Source organism: Petaurus breviceps, unplaced genomic scaffold, assembly GCF_028583685.1.
Source record: "Petaurus breviceps papuanus isolate PSGF00001 unplaced genomic scaffold, PetGlider_PUasm1.0 91133, whole genome shotgun sequence".
Lineage (NCBI taxonomy): Eukaryota > Metazoa > Chordata > Mammalia > Diprotodontia > Petauridae > Petaurus > Petaurus breviceps.
The window spans coordinates 44,613,518-44,634,798 of NW_027187419.1; the positions used below are offsets into that span (position 1 = coordinate 44,613,518).

The 21,281-nt window shown below is 38.0% G+C and overlaps 1 protein-coding gene across 4 annotated transcripts in view; it reads right to left on the reverse strand.

Annotated features, from left to right (window-relative positions):
• The window catches only part of PRDM10 (PR/SET domain 10), a 160,106-nt gene that overhangs the window by 112,999 nt on the left and 25,826 nt on the right, over window positions 1–21,281 (reverse strand). Inside the window, exons 2-3 of one of the 4 annotated variants that reach the window (XM_069080235.1) lie at window positions 14,145–14,311; window positions 12,539–12,630 (exon numbers count right to left, since the gene is read on the reverse strand). The exons of 2 other annotated variants lie outside the window; for them this stretch is intronic. The gene's annotated coding sequence lies outside the window, so the exon portion shown is untranslated. The remainder of the gene's footprint in view (window positions 1–12,538; window positions 12,631–14,144; window positions 14,312–21,281) is intronic. One more of the 4 variants, XM_069080234.1, reaches the window with a different exon arrangement.

A 21,281-nucleotide genomic window follows, 5' to 3' on the forward strand; every position in this document is an offset into this window, starting at 1 on the left:
GAAGGAAGGAAGGAAGGAAGGAAGGAAGGAAGGAAGGAAGGAAGGAAAGAAGGAAGGAAGGAAGGAAGGAAGGAAGGAAGGAAGGAAGGAAGGAAAGAAGGAGTTTTATTTACAGAGTACATCTAAAAATAGAGATAGAAAAAATGGAAACTTTTAAGTCACCTCCTAGACCTTACTGACCACCCTTCCCTTCACCAGAAGTGTGTAGCAGAATGGAGAAAATCAAAGAAGGAAGAGAAATATAAGGAAGGTCTGAGATTGTTGAATATCAACTTAGGGGAGGCTTGTGTAAAACTTGTTTTACCATCTGGAAAAGTATTTCATGGGGTGGCTAGGTGGCCCAGTGAATAGAGCATCGGCCCTGGTGTCAGGAGGATCTGAATTCAAATCCGTCCTCAGACACTTACCGTGTTTCCCCGATAATAAGACACTGTCTTATTTTTTTTTTTGGACAGAAAAACACCAGAGGGCTTATTTTCAGGGGAGGGCTTATTTTAATGAACATTGATAGCAATTTTAATAAACAGGTAAATGTGAACAAAAAAATGTACCTTTATTCAATAAGCAAATCACTGGGGAAGAACAAGATGACGCGTTCACTGCTACAGCTCTGATTGGATGCAGCTCGGAGCGCGGCGTGCATTTCACGGGGGGGGGGGGGGGGTGGTGCATACAGAGGGTACCGTAATCTCAATAGGGCTTATTTTTGGGGGAGGGCTTATTTTAGAGGAATCTTACACAGTAAGCGGAGGGCTTATTTTCGGGATAGGTCTTATTATCAGGGAAACACGGTAAGACAAAACTAGCCATATGACCTTAGATAGGTCACTTAACCCCAACTGCCCTACCTTCCCCCCTCCAAAAACCAAAAAGAAAAATTTTAGGGAAAAAAAAGCATATTTCATGTCTTACTCAATCAAAAGCCTTGAGAAAAATCCAGATATGCGAGATCAATTATTTAATACAATGATCTTTTCTAGGGTTTGCAAATTGGTTTTGTTCCAGTTACTGATTCCTTCCTTTTGCCAAATAAGGAAGTTAAACATACACATTTTCATTTCTAAATCATTCTTCTTCCTTTCTGTTGATGATGAAATATTGAAACCTATAAAAGCATCTTGTAATCTACTGACTTGATGTCCAGGTTTCTCTATTCAATAGTCATCCATTGTGATCAAAAACAGTATTATCTTGCTTAATCACCTAGCTTAGTCACCAGACAGCTGAAAACTATGTGCTGCAAACTTCCACCCTCTAAGGACAAAGTTCTGACACTAGAGGATATTTAGAATTATGTGTCATAGACTCTGAAGGTAATTTTCCAAAACAAAAATTTCATTAGAGAATCTATTCCCCCCACACCATCTATCAGACTTTTTTTTTGCTTTTGCTTTTTGGCAGGGGGAAGGCAGGACAACTGGGGTTAAGTGACTTGCCCAAAGTCACATGGCTAGTGTTAAGTGTCTAAGGCTGCATTTGAACTCAGGTCCTCCTGATTCCAGGGCCAATGCTCTATTCACTGTGCTACCTAGTCACCCCTATCAGACTTTTTATAAACCAATGCTTTCACACTAAAGAAGCTTAAAAAAAAAAAAAGAAATTCGGGGGTGGCTAGGTGGCACAGTGAGTAAAGCGCCAGCCCCGGAGTCAGGAGGACCCAAGTTCGGTTCTGGCCTCAGACACTTAACCCCCACACAAAAAAAACTAGCCATGTAACCTTGGGCAAGTTACTTAACTCCAACTGCCCCCCAAAAAGGAAAAAAAAAAAAAAAAAAACCTCATAATAACTCCATGACACATTTTAAAAAGGTTTTCTTTATACTACAAGATAAATCCCATCATAAGAAAACTCAAAATTATTTTGTTGTATTGAAATTTTGTTTTATTTAATACCGCTTTCAGCAAATGCATTAAACTAGGACATAAGATCAGTTGGTTTCAAGGCTTATTGCTGTCCCTTGGGGGCACAGGCTGTTTGGTTTACTTTTTTCATTGCTTTTGTTTCCTGGTCCAGAGTACTTGGAATGAAAAAAGTATTGAATATGCAGAGGACAACTCAGCAGAGGACAAGAATAATAAAATATGTAAATATTATCAAGTATGACAACAGTACTTTATATATAGTTGGTAGTTAATCCAATGTCCATTGAATTGAAACTAAATTGAATATATGGGTTCCTGTCCCCAAGAAGTTTAAAATTGGACAGTCTAGCAAGATGGCAGAGTAAAAGTAGGAACTTGGTGTGAACTCCCACCCCAACCACCTCCTATAACTGTAAAATATGACTCTAAACAAATTTTAGAGCCACAGAACCCACAAAGTGACAGAGAGAAACAAATCTCCCACTGAAGGCAGCCTGGCAGGCCAACAGGAAGTGTCTATTACACCAAGCTGGGAGCTGAGCACAGTCCTACATGAGCCATGCAGTCCCAGACCCAGAGGGGCCATGACCAGCCACAACAGACTTCAGGAGAGTGAATCAGCAGCAGCTGCAGCAGTTTCCAGACTTCTCAACCCATAAATGCCAAAGAGAAAGTAAAAGGTCAGTGGAGAACTCTGTTGGAACCAGGTGGAGGAGAGCATGGTCCAGCCCCTGCCCCCAGGGCAAGAGGTGGCAGAGGAGCAGTGGCTGCAGCTGTTGCAGCATGGCTGCCTCAGGAGCTCCTGGCCTGCAGATTGTAGGGGGACCAAGTGACCATTCAGAGAGTAATTGCTCTTGCTTTGACCTGTTGGATCTGGGTCACAGTCTTGGGCAGTAGTCCTAGCGAGAGAAACGTCAGTGTGCCAGAGCTTGTGGTGGCTGTAGAAAGGGTGCTCTCCTCAGACCTCTGACAACATTTGTGAAAACCCCAGCAATTTGGGACATAGCTCTCTCCACTCTGGAAGTAGAGTTCTACCATGGCAAAGAGCTCAAAAGTCAAGTGATTGGCTGGCAAGATGAGCAAACAGAAGAAGTGCAATCAGATCATAAAATCCTTTTTTGGAGACAAACAGGATCAAAACGTGGAACTAGAAGAACACAATGAAGTCAAAACTCCTGCATCAAAAGCTTCCAAGAAAAATACGAACTGGTTATAGGCCATGGAGGAGCTCAAGAAAGACTTTGAAAATCAAGTAAGGAAGCAGAAGAAAAATTAGGAAGAGAAATAAGAATGATGCAAGAAAATCATGAAAAGCAAGTCAACAGCCTGCTAAAGGAGACCCAAAAAAATACTGAAGAAAATAACACCTTAAAAATAGACTAACTCAAATAGAAAAAGAGGTCCAAAAAGCCAATGAGAAGAATGCTTTAAAAAGTCAAATTGCCCAGATGGAAAAGGAATTTCAACAATTCACTAAAGAAAATAATTCCTTCAAAATTAGATTGGAGCAAATGGAAGCTAATGACATTATTTTTTTGTTTTTTGTTTTTTTTTATTGCAATCAGGGTTAAGTAACTTGCTCAAGGTTACACGGCCAGTTATTTCTGGGTGTGGTGCTAAGTATCTGAGCCCAGATTTGAACCCCAGGTCATCCCGACACCGGAGCTGGTGTTCTTACTCGCTGAGCCACCTGGCCACCCCTAAGCAATTGGGGTTAAGTAACTTGCTCAAGGTTACACGGCCAGGTGTTTCTGGGTGGGTGCTAAGTGTCTGAGCCCGGGATTCGATCCACAAGTCATCCCGACAGTGGAGCCGGTACTCTTACTCGCTGTGCTACCTGGCTGCCCCTAGCTAATGACTTTATGAGAAATCAAGATATTATAAAACAAATACAAACAAATGAAAAAAATAGAAGACAGTGTGAAATATCTCAGTGGAAAAACCACTGATCTGGAAAACAGATCCAGAAGAGATCATTTTAAAATTATTGGACTACCTGAAAGTCATGATCAAAAAAAGAGCCTAGAAATTATCCTTCAAAAAATTCTCGGGGCGGCTAGGTAGTGCAGTGAATAGAGCACCAGCCCTGGAGTCAGGAGGACCTGAGTTCAAAACCGGCCTCAGACACTTAATAGTTACTAGCCGTGTGACCTTGGGCAAGTCACTTAACCCCAATTGCCCTCCAAAAAGCAAAAAAAAAAAAAAAGAAGAAAGAAATTCTCAAGGAAAATTGCCCTGATATTCTAAAACCAGAGGGTAAAATAGAAATTGAAAGAATTCACCAATCACCTCTTGAAAAGGATCCCAAAAAGAAAATTCTTAGGAATATTATAGTGAAATTCCAGAGTTCCCAGGTTAAGGAGAAAATATTACAAGCAACCAGGAAGAAACAATTTGAGTATTGTGGAAACACAATCAGGATAACACAAGATCTAGCAGCTTTTACATTAAGGGATAGAAGGGCTTGGAATATGATATTCCAGAGGTCAAAGGATCTAGGATTAAAACCAAGAATCACCTACCCATAAAAACTGAGTATAATGCTTCAGGGGAAAATATAGTCATTCAATGAAATAGAGGATTTTCAAGTATTCTTAAAATTGATGAAAAAACCGGAGCTGAACAGAAAATCTGATTTTCCAATGCAAGAAGCAAGAGAAGCATGAGAAGGAAAACAGGAAAAAGAAATCATAAGGAACTTATCAAAGTTGAACTATTTACATTCCTCCGTGGAAAAACGATAATTGTAATTCATGAGACTTTTCTCAGTATGAGGATCGTTGAAGGGAATATATATGTATACATAGGAAGGTGTATATGTGTATAAATACATATGTGAGCATGTGTATATGTGTATACATGTATACATAGAGGGCACAGGATCAGCTGAATGGGAAGGATGATATCCAAAAAATAAAATTAAGAGGTGAGAGAAGAATATAAAGGGAGAAGGAGAAAGGGAGAGATAGAATAGGGTAAATTATCTCATATAATAGAGGCAAGAGAAAACTGTTACAATAAAAAGGATGAGCAGGAAGGTGAAAGGGAATGGGTCAACCTTACTCTCATTGAATTTGGCTTAAGAAGGGAACAACATACACACTCAATTGGGTATCTTACCCTACAGGAAAGGAGGGGGGAAGGGGATAAGAGGGGGAATAATAGAAGGGAGGGCAGACTGGGGGAGAGGGTAGTTAGAAACAAACACTTTTGAAAAGGGACAGGGTCAAAGTAGAAAATAGAATGGGGGGGGCAGGAATAGAATGAAGGGAAATAGTCTTTCACAATATAACTACTATGGAAACGTTTTGTTTAACTACACATGTACAACCTATATTGAATTGATTGTCTTCCCAGTCAGGGTGGGTGGTGAGGGAAAACAGGAAAGAATCTGGAAATCAAAGTTTTAGAAACAAATGTTAAAAAAAATTGGGTTTTTTTTACATGCAATGGGGAAATAAGATATACAGGCACTGGGGTATAGAAATCCATCTTGCCCTACCAGAATATTAGGGGGAATGGGGGAGGATATAAGAGACAGCATATTGGGGGAAGGGGTATTCAGTAGGCTCGATATCTTGGGGTAGGGGTAGGGGAAAGATGGGAAGAAAATTTGTAACTCAAAATCTTGTGGAAATGAATGTTCAAAACTAAAAACAAATAAATAAAAGATCATTTTAAAAAATAAAAATTTAAAAAGAAATTTTTAAAAGTTTAAAATCTAGTTGAAGACAAAATTTACAACACACTTGAAACAAAATAATATGTGAACAAGTACATGTTAACCATATGATATGAAATGTTCACTATAAACTGACAGTACATTATTATCAAGCAAGGTATAAAATAGGGAGATAGATGCTTTCTAAGGTGTCTGTCTGCCACCATCATGGAGGATATCCAGTAGAGAGTCCAAACTGAAGGACTGTCTATATATGGCGGTCTTCTAGATATTCCTGCTTACAGATTATTTTATATTGCCTCTATCAAGCCTTGGAACATTACAGAGCCTCCTAAAAGAGATCCAGAACTACTCAAAAAGAGAATAGCCAAACCATCCATACAGAAAGAACAAAGGGACTGAAGAATGTCTATTATAGATCTGCCCCATCAGTGTAGCTTTCTTGGAAATTGTTCTATATATGGACAGAGAGCTCAACCCACAGTTGAGTAAGAGAAAGAAGGCAGGATAAATTTAATTTTGGAGAATTATACAATTCCTTTAATGACCCCAAACATCTTTCTGGAACAAAGAGTCATATTTTTACTAACAATATTCTTCCAGTGATGCTTTATGGCTGCTAATCATTGCATATCACAGTCTCCTCTGATTTAAGGATCATCCAAAGGACAATGGGAAGATACAAAATGGGCAGGAATAGTCTATAAAGCACAGTAGAAAGAGAACAGCAGGGGAACTTTGTAAAGAATGTCATCAGAGCAGAACCAAGGGGACACTGTACACAGTAATAGCAATATTGTACGTTAATCAACTGTGAATGACTTAGCTATTCTCAGCAATCTCATGATCCAAGACAATTCCAAAGGATTCATGACGAAAAATGCTATCCACTTCCAGAGAAAGAACTGATGGAATCTGAATGCAGATCAAAGCATACAACTTTTCACATTCTTTATTTTTTTCATGTTTTTTTTGGTCTGTATTTTCTTTCAGAATGTGACTAACATGGAAATGTTTTGCATGATTGCACATGTATAACCTATATCAAATTGCATGCCATCCCAGGAAAGAGAGAATCCAGAATACAAAATTCTTTTAAAAGAATGTTAAAAAATGTTTTTACATGGAATTGGAAAATAAAAATAAATACTTTTTAAAAAGCAAGGGGAAAAAATGTCATCAGAAAGAAATATGAATGGAAAAGAAGATGAGCCAGTCATGTAGCAAAGCAAAGGTTGACAGATGGGAAGCATGTGTGCTCCACCCATATCTAGGCAAAGAGATAGATGTGGAAGAAGAAGGCCTGGTTTGCTGCATGGACACCCTGTTAAAGACTTATGGAAGGACATGGACATGTCGCACACAGAGGACAATAAAATGTGGATATAATCTTCACCAGTGGAGGGAGGTCACGCATCCATGAGATCACACACAGTCCAAAGTAATATGAATTATACATGGAAAAAAAGTGCTTGAAAATACAAAGCAAAGAAGTAGAATACATTTCTTTGAGGAGGAATATTAGGTACCATAAAGAAAAGTTTTTTTAAAGCAGGTAAATTTTAAATCAAGAGCTAAAGGAAATGAAGGGAAGAGGAAGAAGTGAGCAAGACATGTATGTGTAAGGACACTAAAATTTAAGTTCAAGGCTCAACCTATCAAATGAGGAATGGCTGAACAAATTATAGCATATGAATGTAACAGAATATTACTATGCTCAAAGTAATGATGAAAGGGATAGCTTCAGTGAAACCTGGGAAGACTTGTATGAATTGATGCAATATAGAATGAGCAGAGCTAGATGAACAATTTATACAGTAAAAACAAATAACTATCTACCTTCTGACAAAGAGGTCATGGACTTAAGATGCAAAATAAAAATACATTTTTGAATGTGACCAATGCAGTAATTCATTTTACTTGATTAGGCATATTTGTTACAAGGGTTTTGTTTTTCTTTTTTCTTTTTTTCAATTAGGGATCTGAAAGGGGAAAAAAAGAAGTTTGTTAATTTTACAAAATAAAATGTTTTAGAAAATCAAAGTCCAAAGAAAAACTGCAGCATCATGAAAGTTTATCTTTGGTATTCTCTTCTTCTCTTCTTCCCTAGCCCCAAGGCCATTGTGATGCCCTCTAATCAAAGCTCCTCAGTATACCTCCCACCCAGACCTGAGTCTCATATCAACATCCCATGTTCTAAAATTATCCTTCCCTCTTCTCCCTCCTCCCCTTCATAAAAATAATAATTCCTATACTCTCAGTGAGACAATAATCTTAATTGTAGAGTATGAAGAATGAAATCTGATTAAAGTAATTCACACAAAGATATGAATGACTGAGTAAAGGAAGGTTAGGACTTTGACCTTGTAATAGATGAGCTGGAGTAGAATTTCTAAGGAAAATGAATGAAAAAAAAATTTTATCAAACCTTTACCATATGCCAGCCCTAATTGCTGAATGAAGGGGATACAGATACAAAAAGAAGGATAATATCTGCCCTCAAGGGGATTACATTTTAATAAAAGAATACAACTCATACAAGGAGTAGAGGCAAGGGAAAAAGGGCATGAAGATGGCCAGAAAGCACCAATGTGGTAGGTCTGGGTCATGCTAGTTATGAAAACTCTCACCACTTTGACCACTAGGCCCCAAGGTAGAATATTTCTCATCAGGGGCCCTTCCCAGTAGGCCATGTCTCCTCCTGCCATGTCTCTACAGCTTCCATACAGAAAATGGGGGTAAGAGAGTAAGGAAGAGGCTCATACATTGGACACTCATTTCTGAATAGTGGCTTAGCTGGAGCAAAGGGCCCATGTTGGGAAGATGACGATGAAACAAATGCTGAAGGACAAAAAATTTTCCTTGTATGTCCTGGGAGGATGGAAGTATGATAATATTCTGGTTGATGAAGAACTCTGCCTAAGCAAAGTTAGTATTCTACATATGAGCTCCTTATCCAAGAATGAACTTTAAAATACATCTGAGTCTATCATAAGTCCCTGTAACAGTAGAGCAGCAGTTGCCCCAATAATCATGCAAAGATTCATTCAGACATTCTCTTAAGCAGTTATTGTGTACAGAGTCAGTCAGGTATTTATTAAGCAGGCACTATGCTAATACTACCAGCCCTAGCAAAACAAAGAAAGGTAAAATGAGATCTCTGCCCTTAAAGAGCTCACATTCTAACAAGAAAACAACTATGTGGGAGAAGCACTGAGCAAGGTACAAAATTTAGCTGAAACACAGACCCAATACCAATGGAACTTAAAATCTAATAAGGGAAAAGGAACATACATACAAGTATATATATATACACACACATACACTAGAGATTTACAAAGTAAGGTACTATTAGAGGGCAGAGGAAAGGAGATAGCATTTGAGCTGGGTTTTATAAGAATGAATAGGAATTAAACACTTAAATGGGGGGAGGGGGGGTTAGGGGAGAGGAAAATGGTATTCCAGGTCTAGGAAAAATTTAAGCAAAGAAATAGAAGTGGGAAAAGAAGAGACTGCATTCAGAATCAATTGTAAAGTATAAGAAAGGAAATTCAATTCAACAAAAACATTTATTAAATGCCAACTTTGTACTAGGTACTGGGGACAAAGAGACAAAAAAGGTGTGATTAGACTGAAAAGATAGGGTGGAGCAAAATTGTGGAAGGCTTTGAACACCAGGAAAAAGAATACAAACTCTAGTTTGTAGGTAAGAGGGAACCACTGCAGATTTTTAAGCAAAGGAATGGCATGACAAGATCTATATAGAAAGAAGATGATTCTGGCAGGATGAATGGATCCAAGCGAGGGGAGAATAGAGGCAGAACATCTATTAAGTGGCCATAACAATCTAGACAAGTGGTAAAAAGAGCCTGCTCAAAGATGGTGTGAGAAACACGCTTGTGAGGATCACAGGACTTCCCAGGCAGGGTCAGGGAGTTAGCCTGGATGAGCTTCTGCTGTTCACTGCTTCCCTGGGTCCCCTTAGGAAGATCCACATGAGATGTCCCTTCTTAAAACAGCAATCCCTTCTCACTGAAAGAAAACAGAAACAGAGTGGGCAGAGGAAGCGGGTGTGGTCCTCACTAGGAATACTCACACTGATACAGAAGCAGGAGTGAGGTTATACAGTTCTGTCCTTCCTGTTCGGGTTAGTTCAAATTCCTCAAATTCCTCACTTTATTTCCCTACATTCCCTCTTTATGTAGATTCGTAGGCATGGCAGTGAGGATACTTGTGACCTGTGTGACCTCTAGGGTCTGAGCTGTTTGTCACCCCCACCTTTCTAGCTCCATCTGGGGCCAGGATGGCCATTGTCTTAGTAAAGTAAGATAAGCAAGCTTCCCCACAGCTATAGATCTCCCAATAAGTTTTGTGGGAGAAAAACCAGATACCATAACATCCCCTCTTACAATGGGATAGAGAGGAGAAAATGGACATTAAGATATGTCATGGAGGTGGAGTGGAGAAGTAGGACTTGTAACCGATTTGGCTATAGGAAGTAAAGAAGAGGGAAAAGGCAAGATTATGAGCATGGGAAATGGGGTGAATAGGACCACCTAAGGTAGAAGGAACAGGTTTATGGGGGAAAATAAGCTAGGTTTTGAACTTGTTGAGTTTGAGATACCAGCACAATGTCCAATTAGAGATGGGGACCTAAAATTCCACGTGTTTTCCAGCAAAGGACAAAACAAAATAGAAACCACTCTGTACTTAAAAAGGGCAGAGAAGAACTTAAAGCTTCAAAGATGCCAACATGGGATATTAAAGCAGTATTGCCTTTCTAAATCATCAGCCCACTTTTTCATCTTTGTTCCCACACAGATAGCCCTCAGCTAATTTAAAGTGTAGCTATCAGCTATCTGTCAGTTTTCTACCTTAAAAAAATCAGCATTGCCCAAAGCAGGAATGTTGATTGCCAACTAATGCCTCCCTGCTTCCTTCACCCAGATGCACAGATAGGATACAGTCTTCATTATAGACAATTGGTACATAATATGCAGAGAAGCCTATCCTTAGAAGCCAAGATGACAAGATATATAAATTGATGGCTGACATATGTCCCTTTCTACTTTTTTACTACGTTTGATTTCACAATCCCTTTTGTTCCTTCTTTCCTGCCTATGCTTCAAGTTTGAGACTGTGGCACTTGTAGGCATTTATTATCCAACTGATATATGCTGACCCATATCCTAATCTAACCAAAATAAGGAAGTAGACATTAAAATAGAAATGTCAACAGTAAAACTACATCAGGCCTTCACTATGTGGAAAAAATAAAGAGAAAAACAAAAAGGTGGCGAGGGGAAAGAAACAGGAACTAAGCAGAAAGATATATTAAAAAAAAAAATACCCAGTGTGTGGGCATAGACCATTATCTAACACCATATACCAAAATCAAGTCTAAATGGGTGCATGATCTGGGTATAAAGGTTGATACTGTAAGCAGTCTCCTAAAACAAGGAATAGTTTACCTATCAGACTTGTGGAGAGGGAAAGACTTTATGACTAAACAAGAATTAGAGAACATTATAAAATGTAAAATGGATAATTTTGACTACATGAAATTGAAAAGCTTCTGTACAAACAAAGCCAATGTAACCAAGATTAAGAGGGAGGTGGGAAATTGGGAAAGAATCTTTACAACCTATGTCTCTGACAAAGGACTCATTTCTAAAATATACAGAGAATTGAGTCAAATTTATAAGAATACAAGTGATTCCCCAATTGATAAATGGTCAAAGAATATGAACAGGCAGTTTTCAGAGAAAGAAATTAAAGATATCTATAAGCAAGAAATGCTCTAATTCACTATTGATTAGAGAAATTCAAATCAAAACAACTCTGAGGTACCACATCTCACCAGTCAGATTGGCTAAGATGACAAAACAGGAAAATGACAAATTGCTGGAGAGGATGCAGATGGTGTTCATATTTACCTGGAGAGGCTTATACGAACTGATGCTGAGTGAGAAGAGTAGAACCAGGAGAAATTTGTACACAATTACAGACACAACGCATGTGTGATGACCAACTTTGATAGACTAGACTCTTCTCAGCAATGCAGTGATATAAGTCAATCCCAAAAGACTCATGATGGAGAGAAATATGTACATCCAGAGAAAGAACTAGAAAGAACTGAGTTTATATCCAGGTGGAAGCAAAATACCTGATCTTTTTTCTTTTCTTGTTTGGTTTTATGTCCTCTTTATCATTTTTCATTCCATCTGATACAATCTGTCTTTATAACCTGACTAATGCATAATGTGAAAGTATTTACAGATCCTATATTTGACTATATGCTGCCATGGGGGGGGGGACTGGAGGGAGGGGGACAAAATGTGAAACTCAAGGAATTGTGGAATTGAATCCTGTAAACTAAAAGAAAACAAACAATTTAATTAAAAAATTTAAAAAAAACTACCCAGTGTGGGTACAGAAAAGTCCACCCAATGAAATGTGGCAATAGAGTCATATGCATATACATTATTGCCCATTACAGTATACTAAGAAAACTAGAAGGAACAGAACAAACCCCAGGATGGTAAATCAGATATTTTGTCAAGGAGGTCCTGAAATAAAAATCACTTCAGTGAGCCCTCCATCAAGAAATACCCTGGAAATGAAGTTCTGTGGTTACAGAGTAAGTTGTATTTAAAAACAAAAATAACAATAATGAAAGCTTCATAGTAGCACTGGATTTCTAGTTTAAAGTCCTATGTTTAGATCCCAGCTCTTCTGTGATGTTGGACAAGTCACTTCATGTCTTTGGACATGTTTCCTCATCTATAAGTAGCAGGACAAGATCTCTAAGGCTTATGATCTCTTATGACTTCAATAAGGAAGCAAATTTCATTCACTGCCCCATTCATCTTTCTCAGAGCAGAGCCTGGAAGGAGTTCTGAGCTCTACTGTGGCATTGCCTATAGAGACAAATAGTGGCAGATTCAGGTGGCTGGGCAGGGTCATAATCCTAAAGAAACCCATGTCACCTACCTAAAAGGAAAGGTGTGATGGTCTGATTCACCTCCCTCTTTTTTCTCCACCTCTTCTTTTTCTCCTCCCTGAAAGACATGCGAAGTCACAGCCTGGAGGGGAAGAGAGGTGGTAGTCCATGTCAACACAGATTCTTCCCTTCACACCCCAACACTCAGTCAGGTCACTTTCCCCTTAACAACAATAATACTATCTTACATTCTCATAGCACTTTATAATGCAAAAGGCACTGCTGGGGCAGCTAGGTGGGACAGTGGAGAGCACACTGGTCTTGGAGTCAAGAGGACCTGAGTTCAAATATGACCTCAGACATTTACTAGTTATGTGACCCTGGGCAAATCATTAACCCCAATTGCCTCAAAAAGTAAAAAAAGGCACCTTCACATACTTTATTTCATTTTAAGCTTCATAAGAGTTGGGAGGTATTCTTCACATTCTTCAGAGAAAAAAAAAACACTGAGTCTCAGAAAAGCAAAATGAATTTGCTCAAGATCTCAGAATCTAAATCCAGGATTTTCTAACTCCTAGCTCGGGTGTTCTTTCCACTAAACTATGTTATCTCCACAGAGATAGCCAGTACTCACTAGACGACAAAAACAACAACTCAGGTTTCTATAGTGGTACATTATGAAGAATTACAACTTTTCCCTATACATTAAACAGGAGATTCTCACTAGTCAATAGATCACTGTGATACAATGAAAATTCTAGATTTGGCATCAAGAGGCTTAGTTTCAAATCCTGACTCTGCTAGGTAGTAAAGGCAGGACCTTAGACAGGTCACTTAACTTCTCTGGGTCTCAGTTCCTATAAAATAGAGGTGTATAACTAGATGGTCTCCAAGGTCTCTTCCAGCTCAAAATCTATGATTCTGTGATTAGAATATGATCTAAAAGTGAATCAATAAATGATTAAAAAGAACAAGAGATGCCAGCCTCAATGTTAAGGGCTTTGTATCAGTCACATCTACATTATAATTCATATTTAAATTAAATTTTCATATCACAGACCTACCTCCTTTAAAAAAAACTTTTATTGCTGCACTTTGTTTTGATATAACAGTCATTTCTGGAAATATTCCCACTCACCCACCCCCAAACTGAGCCCCAATCATAACAAAGAGGAGCAGTTCATTAAAAACATCTGATAAAGTGGGCTCCTCTGACCATGTAGAAAACACTCTGCTCTGGGAACACCCCACCTCTACACTAAAAGAAGAAAAGTATAATTCATTTTCTCTTTTCTGGAATCATTAATGGCTTTTCAATGATTAAGTGTACTCTAAGTCCCTGTGTGTGACATCTAGAACCTAATCCTATGCCTCTTATTTCAATTCTATCTCTCTCAAAATTTAACAACAAAATTAAAGAGTGGTGATTCTAAACAAAGATATTTCTGCATTAGGACCTGACCTGCAACATGATATGCTGAATTACTCATCTGAGTATGGCTTAGAATACAAAGCTAATAGAACAGAGATTTTTTTGGCACCATCCCCAAGATAGTGTCATTCTTCAATGGCCATAAATTAGACTCTTAATTGTAGTCAACCATCTCACAAATCCAAGGGAGACATAAGATCAAAGAATTAGAAGTGGAAGATCACCTCATCTAAGCCTTCATTTTGTAGATTTGGAAACTGAGGCACAAAGCATTTAAGTAACTTGACAACGGTCACACAGTTAACACACGACAGAATCAGGATTTGAACCCAGGTACTCAAACACCAAATCTGGTGGTATTCCCATGGCACTACAATGCCTCCCATGACACCTGCAGTACAAACAAAACGCAAAAAACTCAAAATCAGGCTAGGAAGAAGATAACTCCAAAGAGCAGCAAAACAAATGATAGATGCAATGGAAAACATTAGTGCTAACAAGGAGCCCCAAGTGAGTGTGCATTTATGAATCAGATCAAACCTCTCAAAATGACACAAAAGATGACTATGCTTCTCCATATGCTGATCAATACAGATAGCATTCAACAGAGAATAATGCTCTGCATTCACACCAGCAGCAAAGATTGCTTATTTTGTCTCATGCTGAAAATGAAGGACAGCACCCTCACAGTATGATGAGAACACTGAACTTGGAGTCAATAAATATGTGGGCTCAAATAAAAGCTTTGAAATTTACTATTTGACAATGGCCAACTTAGTTCATTTCTCAGAGCCTCATTTTTCCAACAGATGTAATAATTATACAGGGTTAATTATTCAGAAAGCCCTTTGTGAGTCTTAAAGCACCATGAGTTATTATCACTTTATTAATAGACATTTTAATTAATAAATTTTCATTTTTATCAAGTATATAAAATATAGAAACAAGAACAAATGTGCAAAAACTTAAAGTGACTGTTCATATTTGTATACTCCTGTATTAACACCATTACTGAATGCCTATAATGTACAAGCTCTGTCCTAGGTCACAGATAAATGAGACATAGATGCTGCCTTCAAGGAATTTCCAATAGCATGGAACCCAGGGCAGAACCAGTGTGAAGAAGTTTTATATATTTGACTGAGGAAAAAGGCAGATCTTTTGATTAAGATTGGTTAGTACACCAAGAAGCATAGAATAGGAATGTTTATATAACATCCTGGTGTTTGATTTAAAAACAACACTTATATGTCCATTACATTTGCAAGGTATTGGAGGCACTGCTTCCAGGTAGAATGCTTCCTGGGTTTGTGTATGGGTAAATAGCCTACGTAAAACAATACAAAATAACCCAAAGGACCTGTGATTTCATCAGTGTGGGAATCTCCAGATTTCACCACCATTTATGACCTAGTAAAGACATCCTAGAGTTATCTGAGGCACTAGGATGTTAAAGACTTGCTAAGGGTCACAAAATTACTGAGCATTAAAATTAGGATTTAAATCCATCTTCTTAACTCCTACCTAAGGACTTTGTCTATGACCCCACTATGCCTCTTTACAACAATTACTACTTAGTTAATGCAATATAGCTGAAACTTATTTTAATTGAGCTGCTGATAGATGTCAACTCAGTGGAATTTCTTCCCATTCATTTGAATCTTATGTATTTTACACAATATACAACACACACACACACACACAACCACCAAAAAAATCCATCTGGACTTATGAGTAAGAGCAGTTGTTCACCAAGTGGTGTTCAATGAAAGGGTCTGTAGTCACTCTCTAGTTCTTAAGAAGGATGAAAGAGTCATTCTCCAATGAGATTACTGATCAAAAGATATGAACAGGCAGTTCTCAAAAGAAGAAATTCAAGCTATGAATTTGAAACCATATGAAAAAATGCTCCAAATCACTAATAATAAGCAAAAATTCAAATTAAAACAATGATAAATTTTCACCTTACATTCATCAGATTGGAAACATGATAAAAAAAAAAAGAAAGAAAAGCAGCAGTTATTGGGGCGGCTATGGGAGTACACACACACACACACACACACACACACACACACACACAAACACAATGGGACTATGAAATGCTCCAACCATTCTGAAAAGCAATTGGGAACTATATTTTTTTCAAAAAATCACCAATCTGTGCATGTCTTTTGGCTCAGAGACACCATTACTAGCTATATAATATGAAGAAATCAAAGAGAAAAGGAAAGGACCCACATGTACAAAAATATTTATAGTAACATTTTTTTGTTGTAACAAAGAACTGAAAATAAAATGGGTACCATCAATAAGGGAATAATTGAAGAAAACAGGGTATATGAGTATCATGAATAGTATTGTGTTATAAAGAAATGATGAGAGGAATGGATTCAGAGAAACCTGGGGGGACTTACATGAACTGATGCAGAGTGAAGGGAGAACCAGAAGAATAATTTATGCAATAACTATAATGATATTCAAGGAAAACAACTTTAAGAGACTTAAAGAACTCTAATCAATGAAATGAACAATTATGACCTCAGAAACTGATTAAGTGTGCTTCTCACAGATGGAATAGATAAAATCAACATGTAAGTTTTCTTTATTTTACTGAACTTATTAGTTACAAAGAAAGGCTTCTATTTGGTGGGGTCAAGGATTGAGAATTGGTGGGTAGTAAATAATAATGTAAAAAAGAAAGAAAAGAACATCAACAAAACATGTTTTTTTTGATGCAGAGAAACCAGCAAAAGGAAGATACCAACAAACAGGGTAGTTTTATTACTATCATGCTAAATTTGTATGCACTTTTAAAAAAATCTTTATGGTAAAGAATCTGTTCAGTTTCATATACAATGTTCTTTTTTCCTTTCTTCTTTGTATATTTAAATGTTCACGCTTTCTAATGTTTGGACATCCAACAAAAACCCACTACTTTTCATTCTATTTTTAGATAGGTCTAACTGTTAGAAAGTTTTTCTACCAGGTTGCCGCAATAGAGTATGAAGGATATCAATAATCACAAGTATTTTGTTGGAATGAATTGTAAAACTCCCTAAGAAAATGTCCACACTTATCTCAAGCTTTTAGATCTTAACCGGTATATGTATATTTTTCTAATCTGAGAGTCCTAGCTACAGAAAAAGAAAGAAACTATCAGCCAACATAAAATCCTACCCAAGTGAACACATGCTGACAAAACAAGAAAATGTGTAACCTCTATTTAAAACTAATGTGATCTGAGTGGGCAGTGATCTGGATAGAATGCTTGTGTAAGGCCTTTGAATGACGGTCACTAAACAGGAGACAAAGGTCACAAAAATCTAAAAGCTAAGCTCCCTCTTAAATAAAGCAAACTAGAAAAAAGTACTACTAAGAAAGGGAATATCAGGGAAAGCTGGCTGGAGGCTGGAGGTGGGGAGGAGTATATTAGGAAATGACAAAAGGCATCAATAAAAATTTTTAGAGAATACCAACGTATGATGAAACCCATGTTAGAAAACAAGCTGAAAAGTCAAATAAAAACATAGATATACAATGTGTAAATACATATAAAGTATATATTTATATTTAATATATAAATATTACATTTGTATATTTGGAAGTAATCAAAAAAGTTGGGCACAGTGGTATATACCTTTTATCTCTACTTTTAGGGAGGTTGAGGGTAGTGGATTGCTTGAGCTCAGGAACTCTAAGTTGCAGCAAGGATAACATCTACCCAATGTCTACACTAAGTTCAACCCCTATATACAGAGTCCCCTCCACTGCTCCCCAATACCCCACAACAAGGGATCACCAGACTGCCTAAGGAGGAGTGAATTGGCCCAGTTTTGAGATAAAACAGGTCAAATCTCCATGCTGATCAGCAGTGATGCCAAGTCACAAATGGAAACAATAAGACCCAGTCTCAAAAATAAATAAAACTATATAAAGAAAATACTCAGAGGGAAAAATTAAAATGTGAGTTGAAATGCTTGGCAACAAGTGACATAACATTTTCATTCCTAATAGAAATGCAAGTTTCTTGGGGGAAGAGTTTATTTCATTTTTGTTTTTGCACACACATTACCTAGTACAGACCATGTTCAATAGGATCATAGAAGATTCCTAATAAGAGATACTTAATATTGCTGAACTGAATTTGAAAACTGATGAGATTCAACATATACATATTACATTTTGTAAATGACAAATACATCATGTATGTAAGACAACATAAAAGTTCCCTTCATAATTCCTTATTTTCATGGGTTTAGATCAGTGGTCCTTTCACTCATATAGGCCACAAACTTTGGACAATTTCTCACTCTATAAAGTTCCTGTCCAAGTTTTCCCTTCAACCCTCCAAAAAGAATCCACTCTACCACCTAGAGACCTCCTCCTTGTTATCTCACTATCTTATTAGTACCCATGAACTATGCAAGCCACTCATTTCCCCTCTATTTTTAGCATGACCAGCCCAATTAGCTGTATGTGTCCTTGGCAATGTTTTTTATAACATTTCTCTTGCACTGCCTACTTATTCTCAAATCTTTCCAATGTCCTTAAATGGAAACAAAGTAGCATATTAAATATAAAAGTTGGGGCAGTTAGGTGGGTCAGTGGGAAAAGTGTCAGCCCTGGTGTCAGGAGGTCCTGAGCTCAAATCCAACCTCAGACATTTGATACTTACTAGCTGTGTGACCCTGGGTAAGTCACTTAACCCCATTGCCTTGTCACCCCACCCCAAAAAAAGCAAAGCAACATATCAGTCAAGTATTGTTAATGTTCCTTCTTCCATAAGGTAAAGGGGGTCAAGACTATATAAAAGAACCACCCTATTTAGAAGCATCAAACAATACCTACAGGTTGAAGAGATGACCCCTCCTCTGGAACACCACAAAAACATCTGAATTGAATATCCAGGAAATTATGGGAAAAGGCAATGGGATATTACAAGACCTGCACAACATCTACTTAGACTTTTCTGTACAGATTGATCTAACAGAAAAGAAGTCTTTAGAGAAAAGAATTCTAAAATACACACACCTCACACCCTCTGTTTCTCCTCAAATGTCTTTTATCTACATATTAGCATTAGCAGAGTATTTTTGTTTTTGTTTTTTGCTTTTTGGAGGGGGGAAGGCAGGGCAGTTGGGGTTAAGTGACTTGCCCAAGGTCACACAGCTAGTAAGTGTTAAGTGTCTGAGGCTGCATTTAAACTCAGGTCCTCCTGATTCCAGGCCAGTGCTCTATTCACTGCGCCACCTAGCTGCCCCTAGCAGAGTACTTTTAACAGGTCTTCACATCAGAACATATGAAATTTTGGTTTTTTTTTTTTTTAATAAATATGATTTCCCAGAAGAAGCATTTCAGAAAACAGAAGTAGAGAAAGTACACTGAACTGGGTCCTAAATGTCGGGCAGGAACTGGCTGAGGAAGTAGCAGTGAGCAAATGAGCACATGATGATTTCAGCAGTATTAAGTTCCAAATTCTAGTCACAGATGAAAAAACTAAAAAATCCTCCATCATTCAGTTTCATAAAGGAAAATTATGGTAACAATACAGACATCAGTAAAGAAAAAAAGAGAAAGGCACAGTTTTTAAAAGAATATCAGTATAGCCCTTTATAGTAAAGCTAGGGCTTTCATGTCACTCGTACAAAGTGATTACAAAATCTTAGAGTTGAAATGGACCTCAAACATCATTTAGTCAAACCCCTACTTGAAGCAAGAATTCCCTCAACAACATCCCTGAGAAATGATAATTCAGTCTTCACTGGCAGACCACCAATGCCAAGGCAATTCACTATCTCCTCAAAACATCCCACTCTTTTTTTAGGACAACAAACTGCTGGTAAGTTCTTTCTTTTATTGAACTAAAAACTGACCTCCCTAAAGCTTCTACCTACTGATCTAAAAGTCTGTACTCTAGGCCCAAGCAGAATAAATTTAGTCCCTCTGCTGCAAGCCATCCAAAAACATTCATTAAATGCCTACTATGTGCCAGGCACTGCCTAATGCTAAGGACTGGGGCTACAAAGAAGACAAAAAACAATGCCTACCCTACAGGAGCTCACAGTCTAATGGAAGAGAAAGCAGGCAAACAATTACATACAAACAAGCTATATACCGAATAAATTAGAGATAATCTCAGAGAGATAGCATTAACACCATGTGGGGCCTGGAAAGGCTTCATGCTAAAGGTAGCATAATAGCTGGGACCTAAAGGAAGCCAGGGAAATCAAGAGATATGTGGAGAGAGAATTCCAGATGGGGGACAGTCAGCAAAAAAGGAGAAATTGGAAAGAGACTGATCTGTCTGAAGAAGAGCAAGGAGACCAGTATCACTGAATCACAGTGTAACTGGAGGATGGCAAGGTGTAAGAAGGCTCGAAAGGCAGGAGAGGACCAGGTTATGAATGCCAAAAAGAGGAGTTTATATCCCATCCTGGAGGTAATAAGAAGCCACTAAAGTTTACTGAATTAGAAGAGAGGTGGAGGATGGGGCTTAAGAGACTGGCCTCGTACCATACTGCTAGTGTCTGAAGCAGGATAACCTAGCTAAGGCTAAATCCACCCCTACCCATAATGCCCTCTAATTGCCTCACTCACAACTCCGCTGATAAAGAAGCAGCATGCTTTTCCCCAGTATTGCTCCCAAATTACCATATGAAATTTTCCCAACTTTTCCTTCACCAGCAAAATCTCCCACAATGTACAATCCCCACATATGATTAAGTAAAACAACATAATACAGTCTTTATCTTTGACAATTTGGTGATGAACTTAGAGTTGTTTTAGTTTCCATTTTTCTTATTAGCAGTCAATGGATCAGCAGTTATTAAGCTCCTCCTATTATTCCAGGCACTGTACAAATGCTGAGGAGACAACAAGCAAACAAAAGGGTACAAAAAAATCCAGATATAAGAAAAATAGAAAATAACAGAAGGCACTAGATTTAATCGAGGCTGGAAAAGACTTCCTATAAAAGGTAGGTTTTTGTGGAGACTTGAAGGAAGCAAGAGAAACTAGGAAGTAGAAATAATTGGGGAAAGCATTCTAGGCATGGGGGACAGCCAGAGCAAATGCCCAGAGCCAAGGCATAAAGTGCCTTATTTTGTGGAACAGCAGGGAAGCTAGTGTCACTGGATGAAAAGCTACATGCGGGGACAAGTTGACTGGAAAGTTGGGGAGGGTGAACACTGGTTATGAAGAGTTTTGAACACCAAAGAGGATTTTATATTGGATCCTGGAGGTGATATGGAGTCACTGGAATTCACTGAATAGGAAGGTAACATTGTCCAATCTGTGCTTTAGGAAAATTGCTTTAGCAGCTGAATGGAAAATGGATTGGAGTAGGGAGAGACTTGAGGCAG